General features: G+C 37.8%; 1 protein-coding gene across 4 annotated transcripts in view; it reads right to left on the bottom strand.

Annotated features, from left to right (window-relative positions):
* Window positions 1–20,229, bottom strand: part of LOC310636211 (F-actin-monooxygenase MICAL2-like) — an 87,400-nt gene extending 67,171 nt beyond the window's left edge. For all 4 annotated transcript variants that reach the window (XR_014491637.1, XR_014491638.1, XR_014491639.1 and 1 more), the window contains exon 1: window positions 20,024–20,229. The gene's annotated coding sequence lies outside the window, so the exon portion shown is untranslated. The remainder of the gene's footprint in view (window positions 1–20,023) is intronic.
* Between the last annotated feature and the right edge of the window lie 3,547 nt (window positions 20,230–23,776).

Consider the following 23,776-nt stretch of genomic DNA (forward strand, 5'->3'; position numbering starts at 1 on the left):
GCAGTCTGAGTATAAAATATTTTATTACAATGTGGCTTTATTTAGAGTAATCCGTTCTTTGATATAATTATTTTCAATGATTCATTTTTAAGATATTCAGTACTTCAAAAATCAGTCTCTATCCGTGCTCGTTTTTAATATTTCAAATGCTAAGCACTGTGACTTCATTTCCTGCTTTTGCTTTAAATCTTATCCAAAAGGCACAGTAAAGCCATCTCAATTTAGTTTTTAAAGTATAATAATCTTTACTTTAAAAAAAAATAAGATGACCCCTCAAGTTTATACGGTACAAATACGTAACTGTTTTATAAATTATCTTAATTTTGTCCAGCATAATTCACATGGGAAATAGTTTAAAGAAGTGTAGAAGTTTCATATAATTGATTTTAAGCTTCACTCTAAAACAGCTGTACACTGTTTCTATGCTGGAATGTTAAAGGGCAAAATAGAAGCTGGTTAAAAATAATTTATTTAAAAAGGCATACTAATAATAGCTCCTATGCTTGAGAGGATGAAATAATTTAAACAGCCATCCAGTAATATATCTTTCTTCCATATCAGGTGTATTTCAGAGCCTGATATAGCAGGAGTTATATAATTACTTATATAAAAGTGTTTATTTTGATACACTTAAGAAGCAATAGGTTTTAAGAAATTCAACTAACACAAAAATCCAGTCAGGAGAACAATGTCTGAATTACAAGCAGAATAAAACCAGTAGTACAGGTGAGCATAAGGTTTCTATCAATTTCAACTAATGCTCACATATGAACTGTATTTGGCTCCAATTGCAACATTACTAAAAAAAATGTTGACTGGTTAAAATGGTTTATTTTTTTGCTAAAGTGCAGGTAATGTCTGTCAATTAATATGGAATTACTATTTTTATTGTATGTTTAATTTTTTTACTAAGACATCAGTCTCTAAACCACATTTTTAAAAATGCACAGTACTGAACAGACACTCCACCTAATCAACTAAACTGAAGATTTATACATACTCCCCGAAGCCCACTGAAGGACTTACTTCTAAGCAGATACAGAGGCTGTATCTAATTTTTAAAACTTGGTCCTGTATTCTATTAAAGACAATGGTTTGCTTAATGCACTTAAGTCTAAATACAAAACCAGAATCATCAGATTCTTTTAAAGTAGTATAAACTGAAGTCCATGTGAGTGCACTTAGCTATATGAATCTCTCTAGCCAAAAGCCTTTCAGATGGAAATAACTACAACTCCCATTATCCTAAGCATTAGGGATAAGAATTTCTGCCCAACTCTTCTAGAGGCCATTGGGAAGAATGAGCTTGACGTGCGGCAGTCTTAACAGAAAATGAAATGGATGTATGGAGAAGAAAATGAAATTGTTGAAAGGCACTAAAGGTTTCAGAAATTGCCATCTTTGGCTATTTTTTCACCATCTCATTTTCAGAAATGGAATGGCTTACAGATACATCAAGTTACACACTTCTCCAACGTGCTGCTCATAAGGTGGCTAATCATGTACACTAACAAGTACATATCTATAAACTGATAGAAAAATGGTAAATAAATTTAACAAATCTGAAACCTTACCAGCACTGTCTTTATTGAATTAAGTTCAGCTTTTTTCAAAACCTTTCAACTAGCAATTATGTTTGAGGTTGTAGTCTCTATCATCTTTGGAAAGTTAGAGAGGGAAACTGTCAAATTATTCAGATTCATTATATATAATCAATACTGAAAGATTAAAGAATAACTTGATCCTTATCAAAGTCTTACCAAGCACAATCTTGCTAAAGAATTTAAGAAACAGGTTTGATACAATCTTACAGAGGACAGGCCCAATCTTGCCCTCTTTTTTCTTCCATCTCTAGGTGAAACTCATATTTGTAATTCATATTTCCCAGTTCTTGTCTACTTATTCAGAGAAGATAAAATAATATATGTATGTGTGTTTTATATTTATATTTATATAAATGCGGTGGCTCAGTGGGTTAGGATTCTGAGCTTGTCGATCAGAAGGTCTGCAGTTTGGCAGGTCGAATCCCGAGTGCCACGTAACAGAGTGAGCGCCTGTTACTCGTCCCAGCTTCTGCCAACCTAGCAGTTCGAAAGCACGTAAAAATGCAAGTAGAAAAATAGGGACCACTACGGTGGGAAGGTAACAGCGTTCCGTGCGCCTTTGGCGTCTAGTCATGCTGGCCACATGACCATAGAGACGTCCTTGGACAAGCACTGGCTCTTCGGCTTTGAAATGGAGATGAGCACCGGCCCGTAGAGTTGGAAACGACTAGCATGCATGTGCGGGGGAACCTTTACCTTTATTTACATACACATAAATACCAACATACACTTTTTGGCCACCTCTTATTTTAGAACTAAAAAGCTGGGAGATAGTGGTGTGCAAAACATTCTGACCTTGAATTATATTACTTCAAGTTCAAAAACAGTTATTTTAGGTATGAAATACTTTGTTCTTCTGGATGCATTTTAGACTCAGAATATTTCTGTTCAAAGTAACCTACCTCAAATATAAAACAACATTTTCTCTCTCCAAACATCTCTTTTGAACTTAATATTATTTTAAATTCAAAATGGTGCATTTGCAAAATAATCGGAAAGCCAGTACAGGAAAGCAGACGAAAGTCTTCTGTGTATTTTCTTGAGTTTCTTCTCCCAACACCTTCAAAAATGGCATATATCTAAATAACACTGGAAATACAGGCAGAGAATAACAACACATACAGACAGTATCTCAGGTTGGTCTCTGTATTTGCCAGCATCTGTATATTGTACAACATAGGCTAGACCTGCAGAACTCAAAGAGAAGAAGGAGCAGTGGTGGGATTCAGCCAGTTCGCACCACTTTGGCAGAACCGGTAGCTAATTTTTTGTTGCCCAGAATGGACTTCCAGAAGCAGCATGCACACAGAGAACCGGTTGTTCACATATTTGAATCCCACCACTGGGAAGGAGAGCACTGATATTTGAAAGTTAATGGCAGGCCTCAAAGAAAAAGCTAGTGTGCTGATCAGCTTTTCAGCAGCTAGCAGCATGGTGGCATTACAGGAAGTGGCAGTATCAGTAATGTCTGGATATGTGGGAGGTGCTCAGCAGCATGCCTTTCAGGGCCAAGACGGCTATGAAAAACTAGGCCAGAGGTAGGCAACTTTGGCTCTTTTATGACTTGTGGACTTCAACTCCCAGAATTCCTGAACCAACATGGCTGGCTCAGGAATTCTGGGAACTGAAGTCCACGAGTCATAAAAGAACCAAGGCTGCCTACCCCTGAGCTAGGGAATTGTGACAATGTCTGGTGGCAGTGGGTTTGTTCTCAAAAAATGCCAGTGGGCCACATAAGGTTGGTTGGCAAACCAGAAGGCAGGATGAGGGCTATAAATCAACCAGCATTAGAAATGAACCATAAATAACTCATGCATACCATATTTTACTGTGAAGAAGGACAGAGCTGAGCTGTCAATTCACACAGTAGGGCACTATAAGATTTGCTTGATTCTAAAAGTGAATGCACATGTTTTTCAGATTACATTACTTTTAAAAAATTAGTATTTATCATCAGGAAGAAAGTGGAAGGACTTAGCCCATAAACTTCTGCCGTTTAATTCCTTACTCAATTAATCAACATGTTGATTAAAGTGAAGCTGTCACTTGGACTAGCACTAGCTCAACCATTTTACATGTATAAAATGAAAGTCAGTTAACAGGCAAAATAAAATTAATTTTATTTAAGGAGCAAGATGGTACATTAATTAAATTAATCCTAAGCAGTGTTGCCTTCTGCTAAAAAAATCTTTATGTCCCTAAATCTTAACAGCTAAAATATGAAGTGCAACTTTCCATTCTTCGGTATGATGTAGTCAACTCTGATTACACTAAACAGTGCAAATGCAAATATTAATCATTATTTTCACATCAACAGTTTTATTAAACTCTTAATCTGCTTCAACTCCCAGATGATTTCATAAAGGCCAGTAAAAATAGCAAGCTTATTATAGATAAAAAACAGCTATGCTGGCAATAATGATGCAGCCTACAATAAACTCAGAACACATTCATGCAAAATAAATAACTTCCTGATAATATCTCTGTGAACCTATACAGAGAAGTAGGTACTGTGTTTATGAGCAATTATTTTTCTTTCTTTTATAAAAAGATTTATAAAATAGAAGAAAAAAATCTTCATATTGTGCAGGATAAAAAGAATGTCTGATCCTGATTTATAATCCCGATAATAGATATGAAGACATATTATACATTAGAATATATTAATAAAAAAATTATCAAAAGATCAGTCTTCATGTGTCCTTGACAAACTAAGGACAGTTGGAAAGAGTTTATACCGGTAGTCCTTAACTTATAACCATAACTGAGACCAGAGTTACAGTCATAGGTTGTTGCAGTCGTATGTTAAAGCATCACATGACCAGAGCTGATTTTTCTGAACATTTTTTGCAGCAATCATTAAGTACATCTATTTTCCCCAATACTGTTTTTTGCCAGAAACCAGAACTAAACTGGAAACTGATGCTCCATCACTGGAGATTTTTAAGAAGAGGCTAGACAGTCACTTGTCTAAGATGTTATAGGTCCTCCTGCTTGAGCAGGGGGCTGGACTAGAAGACCTCCAAGGTCCCTTCCAGCTCTATTCTATTCATATTCAAAAACAACATTACAAATCACATTCAGGTAACAGTGGGGAACTGCAGACAGCCATAAAGGTGAGACTGTAGCCAAGCACTCAAAGTAACCATAACTTTTAAAATGGAAATACTAATTGCAAGTTCTGTCTTAAAACAAGGAGGCTGCAAACTAACTTCAACAAATTACCGTATACTGTCATCTAGTAAATACCATATAGACTAACCCTGAAAATCTGTATAATTTAAGCTCTCCCATTTCATAACCTGTTAACCTAATCTTTTGGATCACTATAAAAATACTAACATCATCTCCGAAAATCAAACATTATGTAGGGCAAGATGAGCTTAAAAAAAGAAAAAAAAATCCTGTCACGTAATTTGAAATAATATTAAGCTAATTACAAATTACTTCCTGTTATTCCTCTAGATGTTAAAATAAGTAAATGTATGATGCAAAATGGAAAGCACAGGAAATGTCCAATTCTTTAAATAATTTATACTGTGTCATTAGGTATTGTTTTCAATAATAATCATGAAGTAGGGACCTGTAAGTATATAATATTTATCACATTTTGTGAGATGGATAGCATATAAACATGACAAATATTTTTCCAAATATCTTTTAGTTAATACGACAACTTAATAGGGATAAGCAACATGGAATCCAGATAACAGTCTTAATGCTGACCAGATCTCTTGCCCATCTGATTTTTTAAAAGACTATTTCAATAAAAGCATTAAATAATAAAATCATTAAAAATCATTTGCAGCTCACTTGCTTCAAAACTAAATGCTATCCTCCATATACTTGTATATTTGCAAAATTCCCTATGAACACCAACACAAAATACCGTAATTAAAAGCAATGAAATAATAAATTTGTTAATACAATTAATATAATTACAATACAAATATAATAGCGATTATAATTACTTAATACAATTATTAATCAATGTTACATGAACATTGCTCAGGTGAAAGCCAGCTGTGTGACCCCTAGACCAGTCACTCTCTCTCAGCCCAATCCACCTCACAGGATTCTTGAGGTGGGGAAAATAATAGGGGAGGCAGGTCTGTTGGATATGTTCACTGTCTTGAGTTATTTGTAAAAATAATAAAGGCAGGATACAAATAAACGAATGCATTTGTAGAATGCATTTGACAATAACCTTCTACCATATTGATAACAGAAGTCACTGGCAGGCATTTTTTTTTAAGGTGAGCAACAAAGGAACAAAAACCCTGTCTTCTCTTAAATGGGAGTTTTAAGACTGGCCCACTATGGTATTACATTTTCTCAAAATTCTGAGTATGACCTCTCCCAAAAGGATACCTATTCATGATGCTAAAAAGTTCCAAAATACTTTTCTAGAATTTTGGAAACCAATTAAATGAATACAATAATGTTTTCTTCATGACCAAAAACACAGTTGGCTATAATGGGGAAAAAATGGAAAATTTGTATATGCTGTTGTAGTGGATTAAGGGGGCTCTTAATTATACTACTGGCTATCTGGGAGACTTTGAAATATTGTGAAATACAGAGCCTGTCCTGCCAATGACAGTGAGAAAAGCCGAATTCAGTGGGAGAGGAAGTTAAAAGTTTCTCTGTTCTCAGACACATTTGGCTGTGGGCCCTGCAGGAAGCAGAGATTTAAAGAAGCTACTTGACTTAAGAGGTCAATCCAAAAGCCTAGAAAACTCTGAAAGAATGGGAACCAGTAACATTGGCAGGGAACATTTAATTTAGTTGTGTAAAAAAAACTATTCTGTTGAAGTGACGTTATATACAGTATCTGCTTCCATTAGCTCAGACTATTTACAGAACTGAGTAACTAGGTTTTGAATGCAAATGTCAATGTTATTAAAAAAAGTAAAGGTAAAGCTTCCCCCGCACACGCGTGCTAGTCGTTTCCGACTTTAGGGGCTGGTGCTCATCTCTGTTTCAAAGCCGAAGAGCCAGCGCTTGTCCAAGGACATCTTGGTGGTCATGTGGCCGGCATGACTAGACGCCAAAGGCACACGGAACGCTGTTACCTTCCCACTGTAGTGGTCCCTATTTTTCTACTTGCATTTTTACGTGCTTTCGAACTGCTAGGTTGGCAGAAGCTGGGACGAGCAACAGGCGCTCACTCTGTTACATGGCACTCGGGATTCAACCTGCCAAACTGCCAACCTTCTGATCAACAAGCTCAGTGTCCTAACCCACTGAGCCACCGCATCCCTTGTCAACATTATTAGCTGGTTACAATTACACTGGGTTCTGAAATCCTTACTTTGTTGGTTTTATTAAAACAAAAACTTCATTTTTCCAATAATCTAGCACCAAATATTCCAAAACTGCTTGAGCCTGGCAACCCTGGTTGAAAAGGAAAAGCTGAAACCATTCATTTAAAATTTGATTCCTTTTGGGGAAGGGGCATTTCCTGTTTTGATCCAATCAGATTGTGAGGGATAGAAACTTAAGAGTAGGTGGCTGCAGCTTTGAACACCTCCCAGAGTGGAACTTTTTCATTTCAAATAGATGAATCCAGACTCCCAGAATTAAGATAAAGGAGGGTAAAGAATGGAGATTACAGAACAGAGAAGGGTCTGGCAATCTGCTGTGGAGGTTGATAACAGGCTCCCTTCAGCAAAACAGAAAAAGAAAACTTTAATATGAATGTTAAACTAGTAATCTGTGTTCATGATTCTCTGATAAACACTACTGTGTTCACTGGTAATTCTTTAACACTCAGACCATAGTTGTCTAGAATTAATGCCTGTATCAGTATCTCCTGTTCTGATAAATGTATTACTTCTCTTGCTTCAAAACCTTGCATGCTATATACTGCCTAAAAGAATCTGTAAAAACAGGAAAATATTCTTTTAATTATATCTGTGAGCTCAGCATTCATCCATCAAAACGTTACAAAACTACAAAGTAAAGTGCTACTTGTAAAGCTGACATGATAGATATATCAAGCAAAATAACTATCTTTTTCCTTGGTTGCTTGGAATGTCAACATTTAATTCCTGAGCACTCACTGGCATATACTGTACGAAAGCCACCACAAAGGCTTCACAAAATAACAAAAATTCTTCAATACTGTATGGAAACCTCTAAAACCTATGCACTTCTTAAAAGAGACAACATGGAGAGAAAAAGAGAAATGTCAGGATATCCTCCCCTTTTCAGCATGTTAATCTTTGAAGGCCTACTGTTTTTCCAGTATCTGTCAGGAGAGATTCTCTGATAAATACCAATATATAACAGTTCCAGGAATTACAATTCCTGGCAATCTGTAGGACCAACAGTTGCCGACTTTCCAACTAATAAAAAAGTAATTTTTTCTTTTTCTTTACATAAATATTTGTTGCTTTCCTAGTAGGATCTTAGTCTTCGCTATCGCCTATCTTATTCCCTAATAAGGCATCCTAAAACCTGGCCTTTGGGTGATAGGCATTACAGAAGAAGCACATAAAAAAAAAACTCTCCATGCTCTTTCTGAAGCATGCTCATCTTTTGAATTAAAAGTTTAATGCTACCAGAATTGGATTCATCTTATTACAGATTAGTTTTTGAACATCCATTTATGTAATTATTCTCTTTGACTGGTATTTAAAATGCTGTTTCAAATTACACCTATTGAAATGAATGGAGCTAAAACCACAATACTGGGCAGAACACAAGTAAACAGTACATAAGGGTTTCGTAGTAAGCTACAGGGTAATGAAATATCAAAATATTTGCCTTGGAGTGCTTATTCAGAATCAAGAAATATCTGGCTGCAATCCAATACTGCTAGCTCTGATGACAATTTGATACTCACTTAAACAGAGAAAGCTCAATGGAACTCAGTAGAACTTGTTTCTGAATAATTTGCTTTGTAAATTAAACCCACATAATAACCATTATGGGAGACTGCTTGTTTCATGACATTTGAATATATTTCGGAAAATGTTCCTTATATGATTCACCAAACCTTATTTTTCTGTTTTAGATATAGAAGATAATGTCAATATTAAACAGTAGAGAGCAGGTGGCCAAAATCTATTCCTCAAATATCTTTGGCATATCTTAGAGCAAATTTATTGAGGAAATTTATCATACCTCTTTTTAAAACTATCACTACATCTTGGAACAGTGATTTTCAAAACCTTAGTGTACATTATATAAACAAATACATTTACATTTAATACTTTTAAATACATTTAATGTGTTTAAACATTTGAATTTTCTGAAAGCTCTTCAATATATATCTAATAATTTCTAATGCTCCTAAAATTGATATTGAGTTTTGTTTCTAAGAGTAATTTAATTTAATTTAATTTAATTTAATAACATTTATATACCGCCCTTCTCCCTGAGGACTCAGGGCGGTTCACAGGGCAGAATAAAATAGCAAATACAAACATTAAAAAAAGATTAAACAATTGCCCTAGTTAAAAACAATATAAATACAACGCTAAAAACCCCCAGAAAAATTAAAAAACGAAAGATAAAACAACCCCAACGCTCCCCCTCAGGCTAGGCCGGCTTGTACAAACAGAAATGAGTATGAGCAACAAAAGGGTGAATTAGAAATTCAGGTAAATGAAGGCAGATATGATATTGTTGCCATTACGGAAACTTGGTGGGATGAAACCCACAAATGGAACACACAGCTAGAGGGATTTAAATTATTTACAAGAAACAGAACAAATAAAGGAGGAGGTGGAGTTGTTCTCTATATAATAACCACACTCTACAGAAATAGAGCACAACAATGATGAAAACTGTCTTGGGTCCATATAAAAGGGGAAAAAATGACATTGCCATAGGTGTATACTATAGGCCACCCAATCAGAGGAAATAGATGAGCTTTTTGCTAGTCAGCTAACTAAGGAATGTAGGAAGCGCATCACAATAGTAATGGGGGACTTTAATTACCCTGATGTCAACTGGGAGACAAACTCTGCATCAAGTGGAAGATCAAACAGATTCCTGACAAACCTAGCAAACAACTTTTGTCTCCCAAAAAGTAGAAAAGGGAACTAGGGGATCAGCCATATTGGACTTAATTCTCACTAACAGAGATGAAATGATAGAAGGTGTAGAAGTCATAGGAACCCTGGTGGGGAGTGATCATGCAATATTGGAATTAGACATTATGCAAGCACAAGCAATACAACACAGTCTTGGACTTTAAGAGAGCTAATTTCAGTAAACTTAGAGAAAGCTTGAGAAGGATTCCATGGACGAGAATCGTCAAGGGGAAAACAACTCAAGAAGCTTGGGAAATTTTGAAAAGTGAGATTATAAAAGCCCAGTCTAGCACAATACCAACGAAGAAGAAAAATAACAGCTCTCAAATGAAACCAACATGGCTACATAAAGAACTCTCTGATAAACTGAAAGATAAATTGAAAGACAAAAAGGATAAGTATAAAAAGTGGAAAGAAGGGCACATAACTAAGGCAGAATATCAGCAAATAGCCCAAGCCTGCAAACATGAAGTGAGGAAAGCTAAGGCTCAAAATGAACTAAGGCTTGCAACAAAAGTCAAAAATAACAACAACAACAAAAGCTTCTTTCAACATGTAAAAAAACAAGAAAAAGGTTAAGGTTAACAGAGGTATGGCAAAAAAAAGAGTGGTCTTTTACACTCAGTATCGTCAAAAGTCATTTATTTCCCTTTGGAAAATTAGGAGGAAATTGTAGGATAAAATCAGATGAGAAAATTAGTTACCCAGATAACACTATCAAATCAACTATTTTCTAGCTATTACCATGTTTTTTTCTAACCCAGTTCTCTCTTTGCATGCAGACTTATAATACTGGAGAGAAACATTAACACATCAACCCCTTTATATATGAATTCATAGACATTAACCTAGGTTATCAAAATTTTTGTAGAAATAAATTTTTAAAAAATCAACCATCCTGTTAAATAATTTAAGAGGCTTGGTTTGCATTATGGCCAAAGTAAACATAATGGCAGAAGTCCAATTACTAATAATCTATAATGTTATTCCACTGGCATAACCAAAGCATTCTTTGGGGAGGCCTAAATTCCTAGAATAATACTCAGCAATAACTTTCAAGGTCTATTGAGTGGTAGATGCAGAATCAGATAAGTTCTGTACACTTATTCTGGAATTTATTTTGTCAATTTCTAGAAGTAACCAATTAAATGTATGAATGATAAGTTTTACGTAATTTTATGACCCATAATAAAGTTGCTTGTTTTGGATTAGCATAATGGGTGACCAATTATGTGTTCAGTATTTATGGGTGACTATCTTTGCTATTCAACACAACGGAATTAAAAAAATCATGACCTAGCACAGTGACTGCAACTTACACAAAATGTTCTTTAAATCCCAAAATTACATTATAATAGTTCTTCCTGCATGTACAAAAAGATACTCTCCGCTAAGTAGATAGATATGAAAAAAGATTTAATGGGCATGTAGTGAATGGGCAGGTATGGCTTCACATGCCTACTGACAGCCAGATCTGACATCTGATTTGAATCTACATCTTTGTGTGGAAGCAATGCTTTCTTTTTTATATATAAAAAAGGGAGGTTTTCCCCCCAATCCCCCTGGTTTCCAGGCAAAAGATCCTTTGTCCTTTTGGAAAGTGCAAGCAATTATCCAAGGAAAGGGGAAAATAAGTAACAGGGCTCGGAGGGACACCCATAAGACAATCTTCAGAGCCTTTTATTCTCCTTTATAGTTTTATATCAGAAATCCATTTAATCTCCTTTACTATTGTTTTGTTTATAACTACTTAAATCCAAAAAGGGACCTTTATCTCTTTCCCCTTTTTTCAGAATGAAATTTAGTTTAGTTTTTTCTTGCGAGATTGTTTTCTATTACAGAGTGGGGGAGAGCAAGGAAAACGGCTGATTTCCTTACCTATGGCTCCTCCTTACAGAGTTCACAGATGTTACTATATAGTTTGATTTTCATTTCTCTCTTTTTCACTTTGTCTAAAAAGCAATTCAGGTTGTGGAGCCCTGTCTCTTTCAAATACCAGATTAAGGTGAGGATGCCAGTGATCTACTCTCTAGAACAGGGGTGTCAAACTCACAACGTCACATGATGTGTTGCGACATATTGTGACTTTTTTTCCATTGCTGGCAATGGGGTGGGCGCGGTTTCGTCATGACGCATCCGGCCCATGGGCCGGCAGTTTGACACCCCTGTTCTAGAAGAAAGGCTGTAGCTTGTATGAACTACTAAGCTGTATAGCAAAATAAGGAGCCCAAGGGAGTCCTGGGAGGGGTTAATATCTCCAACTTTTCACCTCATAGATTACAATGACTGGGTAAATGGAATCTGTCACTCAACTAATGATAAAACTGTCTCTTCTCAGCCAGATATCTAAAGGAGGGTCTGTAGCATGAAAAAGGATGAGGCTTTAATTGTTCCATCTGTCAACCAAGAAGAAAGGAATAGTAGTATTTGGGTAGACTGACATATCAAAGAGGAGCTCTGGGGCTACCCAAATTATACCTACTAGTAATTAGAATGAGTGGTTTAAATAACAGTTATTTCAACTAAAGAAAAGTAAAAACATTACTAAATAATAAAACCTGCACCCTCTCAGGCCTCGTCCGGAGAGCAGGAAAAGCAAGCAACCGAGACGAGTGCCGAGTTCTCAGGAAAAGTTTATTGTCAAGAAGCAAACAAACTCCAAAGGAAACAAAGCCAGCGTTGGCTGCTACCTGCAGCCAACGCTGTTAAATACACGTTGCATGTACACGCCCACGGCCCACCCGACCGCACCCAAGTCTGGCCATCTCCTATTTAACAAACGTCCCTCCCAGAAACCTCCTTTCGTGTCCTGCCCTGGCACCCGGCACCCTCCACCCCCCAGGTAAGTTTCCCCGCACCCCTCTACTCCCCCACCATCAGGATCCACCCACGCACCCCTCCCCAGACCCGGCACCTCCTGGCCCAGCTCCTCGGGTGTCGCCCCGCCCCGCCACAGGTCCCTGCTCTGCGCCGCCGCCGATACTCCAGCCGTGCTGGCGCGGGCACAGGCCGTGACCCCTTGCCCCGCACCCAACAGCTGAAGGGGTCCAGGCCAAAGATCCGGGTCCGTCGGTGCCCCGGCAGCCAGTCCCACGGCTGACACGGACACAGGGCTCCACGAGTCCGCCGCCGTCACCGGGAGGAAACGACCAGGCTGTTGGGCGTGTGCGCGCGCCACCGAGGCCCTCGCCGACCCAGCGTGCGCACGCGCGCAGCTCCCAGCTGCATCCCGTTGCTGCTGCTGCCGCCGTTCCAGTGCAGGAGCGGCCCGTCTCTTGCCGAGGACGTCGGAACAAGGTGTGGCACGGGTAGAGGCGTGGGCATGAAGACGTGGTGCCGGTGTCGAGCCTGCGGGGCACGACACACCCAAGTAGAAACACAGTTTTGTTACAGATATTCCTCGACTTACAACCATAACTGACCCTGGAATTATGGCCTTAAGTCATAGCAGTTGTTAAGAAGTTCATAGGACTGTGATGGTTATTAAGTGAACACCTTGGTCATTAAACAAATCCATTTTCTTCAATAAAGCATTTTGTTGGTAGAAACTGGAAGTAAATGTTGGAAACTGCCAAAAAGAAAAACATTGCAAATTGCAAACAGAGGTAAATGTAAGCCTGTTGCCAGGCAACCAAAATGAGATCTGACCATGGAGGGGGTTGTGCAGCCATCAGGACTCTGGAAATGGGGCACAAATAACTCTGTTGAGGTCTGTTGTAACTTCATGCTGTTGCTTAGTGACTGGTCATTAAGCAAGGATTACCTATAACAACGGGACTTACAATTTAGCATTGAGAAAAGCTAATTTCAAAGGACCTTTTCAAGTTAAACAATAAACTTTGTTTTTATTTTTGTCTCTAAACTTCTTAGTTATTCAATCTGGACCCCATTTCATCTGGGGAACTCAAGATAGTGTATACAGTGTTCCCTTCTATTTTCCCCCATAACAGCAATCTTGTGAAATAATAGTATGGCTGAGAGAAAATGAGTGGCTCATGGCCTGTGGCTGAAGGATGACTAGAACCTGGATCTCTTCCTAGTATCGGTTCATAATCTTACTCTGCCCTCTGGAACATTCTCCCTTCAGAAATTAGGATGGCCTCGACCCTTGAAAGCCTGGTTATGTGCCCAATCCTGAGACTCCCAAGTATGTTAAGGGTCCTCATTCATGGTCACATTAATATTTATGATTATAATTTCTCTCAGTAACTCTATATATATCAATATAAATTTCTATTATGTTTGGCTTTCATTGATTTTATGATTGTTCACTGCCTAGAGTCACTTGTTTGAGATGTAAATTGAATAAAAAAACAGGATCAGAAAGAGAAAATGTGGTTTCAAATTATAGCTTTCTTGCTTCTTCTTTTATGGAACTAGATCACATGTTAGGCTAAGGCAGAAAAAGCACAATGTGGGAACTAGCCTTGTTTCACTTACTTAAAGCTTTATTTATAATTACTTCCTTAATGCTTTTTATTTCCCACGTCCAGACTGCACACCTATATCTGCTTGTTATAGTATTGTGCAAATTTTCTTTTGCTCTTTCAATGCTTATATCCATTTAATGCAGAGGAAGGCAACAATTTTAGTGCTGGAGGCTACACACTTATGCAGTAAGTTGTACTAAAAAAATAGGTCTGGCACAAAATAAAAAACTTGGGGCAAGATAAAAATGGTATATTATTATGTATTAATTTTATTCATACCATTGAAAGCCACCTAGAGTAGCCCCATGGCAGCATAGGCAGCAAATAAATTTAACAATTTTTTTAAAAAATCTATAAAAAGAAAGATTTATGGCATATAGATGTAATAATAATAATAATAATAATAATAATAATAATGATGATGATGATGATGATGATGATGATGATGATGATGATGTTGGAAGGGACCTTGGAGATCATCTAATCTAACCCCCTGCTCAGGCAGGAAACCCTATACCATTTCCGGCAAATGGCTGTCCAGTCTCTTCTTAAAAACTTCCAGTGTTGGAGCATTCACCACTTCTGGAGGCAGGTTGTTCCACTGGTTAATTGTTCTAACTGTCAGGAAATTTCTCCTTAGTTCTAGGTTGCTTCTCTCTTTGGTTAGTTTCCATCCATTGCTTCTTATCTTTATAATCTGTTCATACAAGGATTTTTTTTATTACATTTATCAAGCAGCTCAGCCTAAAAGAGAAAAGAATACTTTTCTTGTATCACCCTTTCTAAGTAACTATACTTTGCATTGATAATTAGAGCTTGGTATTCTGGGAAAGCCAGCCCTGCAAGTCTTATTTTCATATATAATAAACAAGAACAACATTAAACAGGTTTAGAAACTTGCTGGGCAGCAGTATCTAATTTGTAAGGAAGGAGTGGGGGAGAGGCACCTCTTCCCTCCAAAGTTCAATTTCACTAATTCATATTTTGCTAATTTTACTTTATGCAAAATCAGAAATGACACTGTCAACAACTACTCATAATTAGAGCAAGAATGTTTTTGCTCCCAAGACTCTCATTCCCTCGGACTCTAAGTGGCCATCTCTAGTAACAAGAATGTTGTTCAGATTCCATGCTCAAATGGAATCATCTTCTTGGCTGTGATTATTGGTCTATGTGCCAATTATAAATCAAGCTTACTTGCTGCACTTGCATATAAAATGCTTACAGGGTGGCTCTTGAGTTCTTGCACTGCTACGGTAAAACTGTAAAAAAAAATATATCTAAAAACAGAAACCCATAATGTTATATTGGTGCTGGTGCTGACTTCAGGATCAGAATACCGGGTCACAATCCTAATCTCATACAAGTAGACCTTGATTTACAACAGTTCATTGTAATATGAACTGTAACACAATGATACACAGGTAGTACACAATGATATATAGGTAGTCCTTGATTTATAACAGTTCGTTTAGTAACTGTTCAAAGTTCCCATGGCACTGAAAATGACTTATGACTGTTTTTCACAGTTATGACCTTTGCAGCATCCCCATGATCATGTGATCAAAATTCAGATGCTTGGCAACTGCTTCATATTTATGACCACTGTTGTGTCCCAGGGTCATGTGATCATTTTTTGCAAACTTTTGTGAAGCAAATTCAATGGGGAAGCCGGATTCACTTAACAACTGTGTTACTAACTTATCAACTGCAGTGATTCACTTAACAACTGTGGCAAGAAAGGTCATAAAGTGGGGCAAAATTCACTTAACAAATGTCTCACTGAACAACAGAAATTTTGGGCTCAATTCTGGTCGTAAGTTGAGGACTACCTGTAATGAACTATTAATCTATTTTCTGCCCTAATAAACATATTTAGGATTTAGTCATCAAGGACTATGTCACACACTGGAGTCCAAGGCATCTCTGGTTCATTAATGCATGGCATAACAAGACTCCCAATTAATGTATTATCCATCACTGTCTCCAGCAGCCTTTCTCAACCTTTTAAACTGGAGGAACCCCTGAAACACACACACCTCTGTGTGTGTGTGTGTGTGTGTGTGTGTGTGTGTATATTTTATAATACAACTCCCTTCTAACCTACACAATATTTACAGCAGCAAATTTGCAAACCAGCTGTTGTATCAGGGCATGTAAAAATTTCCATGCCTGAGAGGTGTTAGCATCATGTGGCACACAAAGTTCAAAAAATTGAGGAAACCCATTTGAGAAAATCTACTCTATAAAAACATGCTGAAATCTAAATGCAGATACCAATCAAGCATGAGAAAAACACACCACCTAATGTACCACAGCAAGGATTCTCCTAGTGACACAATGTTTGAGGTGAGTCCAAAGATGATCAATATAAGAAGAGAAATCTCTCTGAGGGGTTTCATTTGTGAAAAGAACTGTATGTTTAAATGCCTGGGTGTAACTTAGAATGGCAGACAATACAAATAACTAGACAAATAATGAGCAGCAATCCACAATTCAGAGCCAGGATAATATCAGACACCTTTTCTTAATTAGTCCAACATGAGCTGAATACAGTATATTGAAGATCTGATAAAGCAAACAGAGCAGTCACAACTGAAATGGTACGACAGTATTACACAATCACTCCTCACTAAATATTGACATGTCTCATGTTGAGCAAGCACTGCAACTGCATTGCTCACTGAGTAAACTTTTTTCCATTAAAGACAACAGCAGACATGGAAGGAAAAAAGTAAGAATTTACATATTAAAAAAAAGAATTTCAAATTTGTAAAAAAGAGTAGAATTTAAACAAAATAAACCAAGCCCCATTTTTTTGACAGATTCCATTTTATTGTTACTTTTCCATGGTGGTTTTGAGATTTAAAACAGAAGCCCCTAATCAAGCTTTAGCCTTGGTTTTTTTTTCATAAAAAGATAGGGTGAACGGTTCTTTTGGAAGTAACTGGTACCTGCTATACATTGATTTAAGAATCAAATCTTTATTCAGGTGTCTGGAATAAACAGTGTTGATTCCCTTGACATTTCAAATAAAGGAGATCAGCAATTTTGAACATGCTGTCCCTCTAGGGGTCATAATAGCTATTTGAAGGAATATATGAAAGGGGAAATACAAAGTTTGATACTTGATGCTTGAGGACACTTCAGAAAGTATAGGTTGCCCTGTTCCATTCTTCTTGGATGTATTTACAAATTAGAAGCTACCTACCACATTCTGCCCTTTTCCAAATTTTGCCTCATAGTTGTCAAAAATATTTTTTTTGAGTCAAATGCAACATTTAAAGAAGGCTTTTCAATCCCTTTTGGAATTTATTTTTAATGAATAAATAACATACAAACTAAAAACAGGGACATCATACCACATTTGCAAAGAGAGCAATGTGGCAGAACTGATTAGACTACCAGAACTTAATCTGACAGTCACCCACAGATCTATTCTAGCATTTCATTCCATATAATAGTTATGTGGAGGAGGATCCAAAATGAATTCATAGGAGAAATTCAAAGTCTAATGTCCCTTCCCCACTTGACTGCACAGGCATACATCTCCTTAAATAGGCACACTGTTTCATAGTGATTCATAGCATACCCGTGGCAAAGAACCATACTGATAGGAAGATTTACCAAGGCTGTGTTAGTGAAATACATTGAATCAAAATCTAGCTACCATATTTTAGCTTAGCATAGGGGACAAACTCATTGAATGTAATTAATCTGGAGTTCAATGTATTCGCAATGCAGGAAAATGAAGTTCCATTAACCTTGATTTTCATGTCATGTGAATACAGACAAAGACGACACTGGAAAATACAATATGAAAGTTATATTTCTTAAAGCTCAAGAGGGTATTATGTAGTATGGAAAACATAGAGAAGACATTGTACTTGATGTAGAGAAGAGTGTCCTCAACATGTTTTGTTTTGCTTGTTTATCATTACAATATATGGATGTTTCTTACAAGGTTATTATGAGGATACCTTTATGATTTGTACTCTGTTTAGACTGTCTTTCTTCACCCATAACTGGAACAACATGTTCATAAACCTCAACAGCTGCCAATAAGCAGCCTCTGACTTTCCTTCCACACCCAGCCAGTTTCTATATTCATTCTTTATCTACCACATCTCATTTTCTCTGCAAGTTCTACTACTAACTTCTAGTCTTTCCAATCAGCAACAGTACAACTCCTTAAGACTACTGTACAATAGAAAAGCCTAAGAGCAATATAATTTTAAGGCTAAGGATTTGTGAGCTAAGGATTAATCTAATAATGCCCAAATATAAATCATCTTTCCTCATTGCAACCTCTTCATGAGCTGCATGAAACCCAAAGGAAGACGGACAAGAACAATGTGGTGCAAATCAGAACACTCTGGATGGATGCTGGGGCTGGGGGAAACTCCCTCCATCCCCTTTAGATGGTGCTTGAGTCCAAAGTGTAGTTCACTTACCCAAACTCAGTATTCAGTATGATATGAATTGGAAATCAAAACGTTCTGGGAGCGAGAGCTGGAGATAATTGCTGTAGAATTTATTTTTCTCCATTCTTTATCTATAATATATGAACACATTCCACACAGGTACCTGTGCACTGCTACCCTTCACGTATCTAAGGAAGCAGACTCTACTCAACTTTTATGATGCCAGAAGAAAAATCTGTTCAGTTGCAATGCAATCTGTAATTACCCAGAAGGTGAATTCAACACACTTTACTTCTTGAGTAGGTCAAATTCCGGATTGTGCAAGAAAGGTTCGCTTGCCCTCCCAACAGAAAAAAACCTTATTGTCCTGGGGCCCTCTTTAAATTCCGCTTATCTTCAATAGAAAGCAGCCGAAGAAAACAAACGTTAGATCTGTAAGATCACACCATTTAAAAAACAACAACAACAAGAAAAACTAGACACCGAATCTCTCTCTAGGCTTTTAAAGTTATATCATTATTATTATTTTTTTAAAAAAAAACAACTGTGAGAAACCTGGAGGAAGAAGCACCAAGAAATCACCTGCACTTAAAAAGAATCTCAGGCCGCTCATTCAGGGAGTTCTGAAAGCGACCGGGGCGAGAAATATTTCACCACCCCCGAAGCTCAAACCGCAGATCTGCTTTCATTTCCGCCTCTGTCAGGATGGGGGACTAGATTGGGGCAGCTCTTTCACATCCTGTTTATATATACATATATACATATATATATACACACACACACACACACACACACACACACACACACACACACACACACACATATATATATATATATATATATATATATATATATATATATATATATACACACACACACACATACATACATACATATATATATATACATATATATATAAAGCCCAACAGAACAAAACACCCCCGCGAAGCAGGTGAAACGCATATATATATATATATATATATATATATATATATATATATATATATATATATATATATATATATATATATATATATATATATATATATATATATATATATATATATATATATATATATATATATATATATATATATATATATATATATATATATATATATATATATATATATATATATATAAAAAACTATAAAGCCCAACAGAACAAAACACCCCCGCGAAGCAGGTGAAACGCGAGCGAGACAATTCCGAGGGTTGGAAGAGCGCGCAAAAAACCTTCGCGCCGGGCGGCTCGAAGCAACTCAACCTGGCTCGGTCGGCGTCTCCCCTACCGAGCGCCACCTGCTCGGCCGCGCTCCGGTCAACAGAGAAGCGCTCTTCTGTCGGCAAGGCAGCCTTTCCTGGAAGGACGCCCGCCTGGCCGCTTATTTGCAGGAGAAGGTCCCAGCGGCTGGCCTTTCCGGAGACGCTTTCAAGATCCCGCGCTCAACAGAGAAGGGCAAAAAAAAAAAAGAAAGAAAATAAAAAAAGCAGGCGGCGAAATCTTTATAAAGGCTTACCGCCAGCCCGGGTCAGCACGCTGGTCCAGACGGTTGCCAAAAGAAGACGAGAAGCCCGAGAGCGGTGGGAAAGCTTTGCTCCCTGCCGCGAGTCCTTCTCTTCTACCCGGGAGCCAGGCGCATGTTGCCGGCTTCCTCCCCTCTGGTTGAGCGCGGGGCTGTGACTGCCCCGGACCGACAGGCTGCCTGCCTTGCCCGCCTGCTTGTGCGAGCCGAGGGCGGGCGGGGCGGGGCTGGGCGGGGCTTTCAAGCCCAAGCTCTTTCTGGCCAATGGGAAGAGGCCGAAAGGGAGTTCTGTCACCCTGAACTTGCACGCGGGAGCGCCGAGGCAGCTTTCGGCTTGGGGACTTGGGAAGAAATGCTCTCTAGTCATAGAGTACGGGTAGGCAACCTTGGCTCTTTTATGACTCGTGGACTTCAACTCCCAGAATTCCTGAGCCAGCTATGCTGGCTCAGGAATTCTAGGAGTTGAAGTCCACGAGTCATAAAAGAGCCAAGGTTGCCTACCCCTGTCATAGAGGGAAAAGTCAGGCTTGCCCCGAGTGGGGCGGAGGAGATTCAACACCTGTTAAAAGCTAGCCAGTCCCACAACTCAAGACGCCGCCAGGGCCTTTCTAAAGACTCGAAAGGGCCCGCGGGTTCAAAACAACAAACAAACAAAACAAAAAGATTGATTTGACTTGCCCCATTTTATTTCCAACAACATCCTGTGACGGGCCTTGTTTGTCTCCTTGTTTATCGCCCACTGAAGTCAGCTCTCCAATACGTAAATAGGAATGACTGGAATCATCCTTAGATAGTATTTCATTTTATTTTTACAATGCTTGCTTTACGGCTTTAAATGAAAAGCATCCATCTAAGTGCTGAGAATAATTTTTCCCATGTTGGAAACAGGTCAATTTCTCCAGACTAAAACCGGTCTGAATGCAGCCTGTTCACTCTTCAGCACATATTATTCCCTGTCAAAAATCTAAACTTTTACGGAGCGAAAGTAAGTTACCAGGCATGTATGTTTCCCTTAACAAACTATGATTATTATTTTAATGTTCTCTTCCCAGATGTGGCTTGGAAGCTATTTCCCATGTTCTGATAGTATACTGCTCAAAAAAAAAATAAAGGGAACATTTAAACAACACAATGTACTGTATTTAATAGTAGCATGTCTTATTTTTCTTATTGTCTTATTCCCTTTATTTTTTTGAGCAGTATATATCATGGCTTTTTTTTTACATGCCAACAAATCAGTTTTCAATTCATAGTGTGGGAAGGAAATATTAAAAGGGCAGAATATTATATTTCCTCAAAGGATCTTAAAGAGGCAGAAAAGCATGCCCAGTTTTTCTTAATAGCTCAAGTCTCTCTCCCCCAAGCAGAAACCAGCTCTGTAGAAATGCAGATGTAAATCAGGGGTCTTCAAACTTGGCCCTTTTATGACTTGTGGACTTCAACTCCCAGAATTCCTCAGCCAGGCATACTGGCTGAAGAATTCTGGGAGTTGAAGTCCACAAGTCATAAAAGGGCCAAGTCTGAAGATCCCTGATGTAAATAATCCATTCAGGAAGGTTGGAGGCCTCCAGCTAGAAGCTTAGAAGACAAAGACACCTAAAATCTACATACCCCACCCAAACTCTAAAACAGGACATAATAGAATTAACTCACAGATGTCAAAGGGGCACACTCAGAGACTCAGGTCAAAATACATGACACAGGAAATACAAAGCCTCAAACAGGAACAGGAAACAATCTCAAGAGCCCCAGAGGGTATAAAAACCCACTCCCTACATGTGCTCTCACTCTTTTCTTCCTGAGCTATCTTTCTGTCTGGCTCTCCTCTCCAATAAACTGCAGCCTTCTTTCTAAAGCAGTTGCCATGTTGTTTATTCCCAGCTTGGACTGAACCATGATGAAGACTTTTCCTTCAGCAATAGCAACCACAAAGGTAGATTTCCCCTGTGATGATTTGTCACTAACCTGGTTTTTCAAGTCTTCTAATTATGGTACATCTCTGGCCACTGTAACTAAGTCCATCCACTCTGCTACTGGCCACCTTCTTCTCTTACCTTCCATCTTTCCCGGCACAGAGTCTTCTCCAAGAAGCTAGGCCTTGCCTAATACATATACAGCCTGTTAATTTGTGCCTGGGCTTTACTCTAGTAATTATAATTAGCACAATGTATTATTCCTATATGCTGCTATGAGAGCAATGGCTTCTTCCTGAATAATCACAGCACATAGCACAATGACATAAAATTGATACGTTACCATCATATGCAAGGTACCTGAATTTTCTGTTTGTAGCAAATGAACTGGCAGAAGACACCTTCCCTTACTTCTGTTTAATTATTTTAACTTGCCTCTGAAACAAAGGTTCCTTTATTATTGTTTATGCTTCACTTTCACTGCAGATTGAGAAACAAGTGATAACATGACCTAATTATTCCTGGTATGTTTCATATTATCTCTTTCTAGAAATAGTGTAACACATTTGTTCTTAATATCACTGTGAAACATAAAGATTTGCAAATATAGGAATAAGGGGCATTTTCCTAAAATTAGTTGCACTAAAATAACACGTTTTTATATTCATTCCCACCAAATTACAGATTGGAATATAGAATGGTTTAGTTACAGTCACATTAAGTTTTTCAACTAAGAAAACTGTAACACTGTATTTCAATATTTCAAAAAGCAGGGATGGAATAAATTGTATGCTTTACACACTGACTTTTAACAGTTTTAAAATCATCATTGTGCCAAAATAATAGCAACAAGAACATTTTTTAACCATTTCAATGATGGCTGGATGATCTGATGAAGACAGACAGAAGTCAGAAGGCTTAGAGATACTGGCCATATCTACATGATAAGGCTGTCTTGTCAAGAGTCACCAATTGTTTCTGGAGGCCAGGACAGACGTATGGTCTCTTACTCACCTCTAGTTCTTTGCCAGATTTTTCCTGCTCTGAGTTGAAAGTTCAATACTAGTGTTTTCCATCCTGTGCTGACTCTGACACTGTTGCCTAAGGGTAGTCCTCAACTTACAACTGTTTGCTTAGTGATTGCTTGAAGTTACAATGTCACTGAAAAAAATAACTTACAACTGGTCCTTCTACTTACAATCATCACAGCATCCCCATTGGTCATATGATTAAAATTCTGAGGCTTGGTAACTGGCACCTAAGTATGATGGTTGCCGCAACCCTGGATCAAGTGATTACCATTTGGGAGCTTACCAGCTGGCTTCCAAGAAACAAAGTCAGTGGGGGAGGCTGGATTTGCTTAACAACAATATGATTCATGTGATAACTGGAGTGATTCACTTAACCATGGCAATAAAGTTCATAAAATTGGGCACAACTCATTTAACGACCACCTTCCTTAGCAACAGTCCCAACTGTGGTCTGTTGAAGACTGTGTTCTGTGCACTGTGTTCTAATTTGTTTGGAGGCATGAACATCCCCTTACTTCATTTTCCCAGCTATTCCTCAATGAAGTTTGCTGCAGTTAATGTTTCAAATCTTTCTTGGTGCTTACAATATTTGTTTAGCATGAATAGTATTCCCAGTATTCCCAATGTTCCAACAGGAACATTTTAATTACTATTTTTCTTTTCCTAAGCTACCTGTTTTTTCACTTCTTTTTTTTAAAAAAAAAGTCTGATCACTTGTAAACCATTTCATCACTTTTCCAGTCACTTGATCCAGAAAGTTTTGAGAGAAGTAAACAGACTAATTAAAAGTACATTCCTGTCAG

This window comes from Vipera ursinii, assembly GCF_947247035.1.
Source record: "Vipera ursinii genome assembly, chromosome: 1".
In the NCBI taxonomy this organism is placed as follows: Eukaryota; Metazoa; Chordata; class Lepidosauria; order Squamata; family Viperidae; genus Vipera; species Vipera ursinii.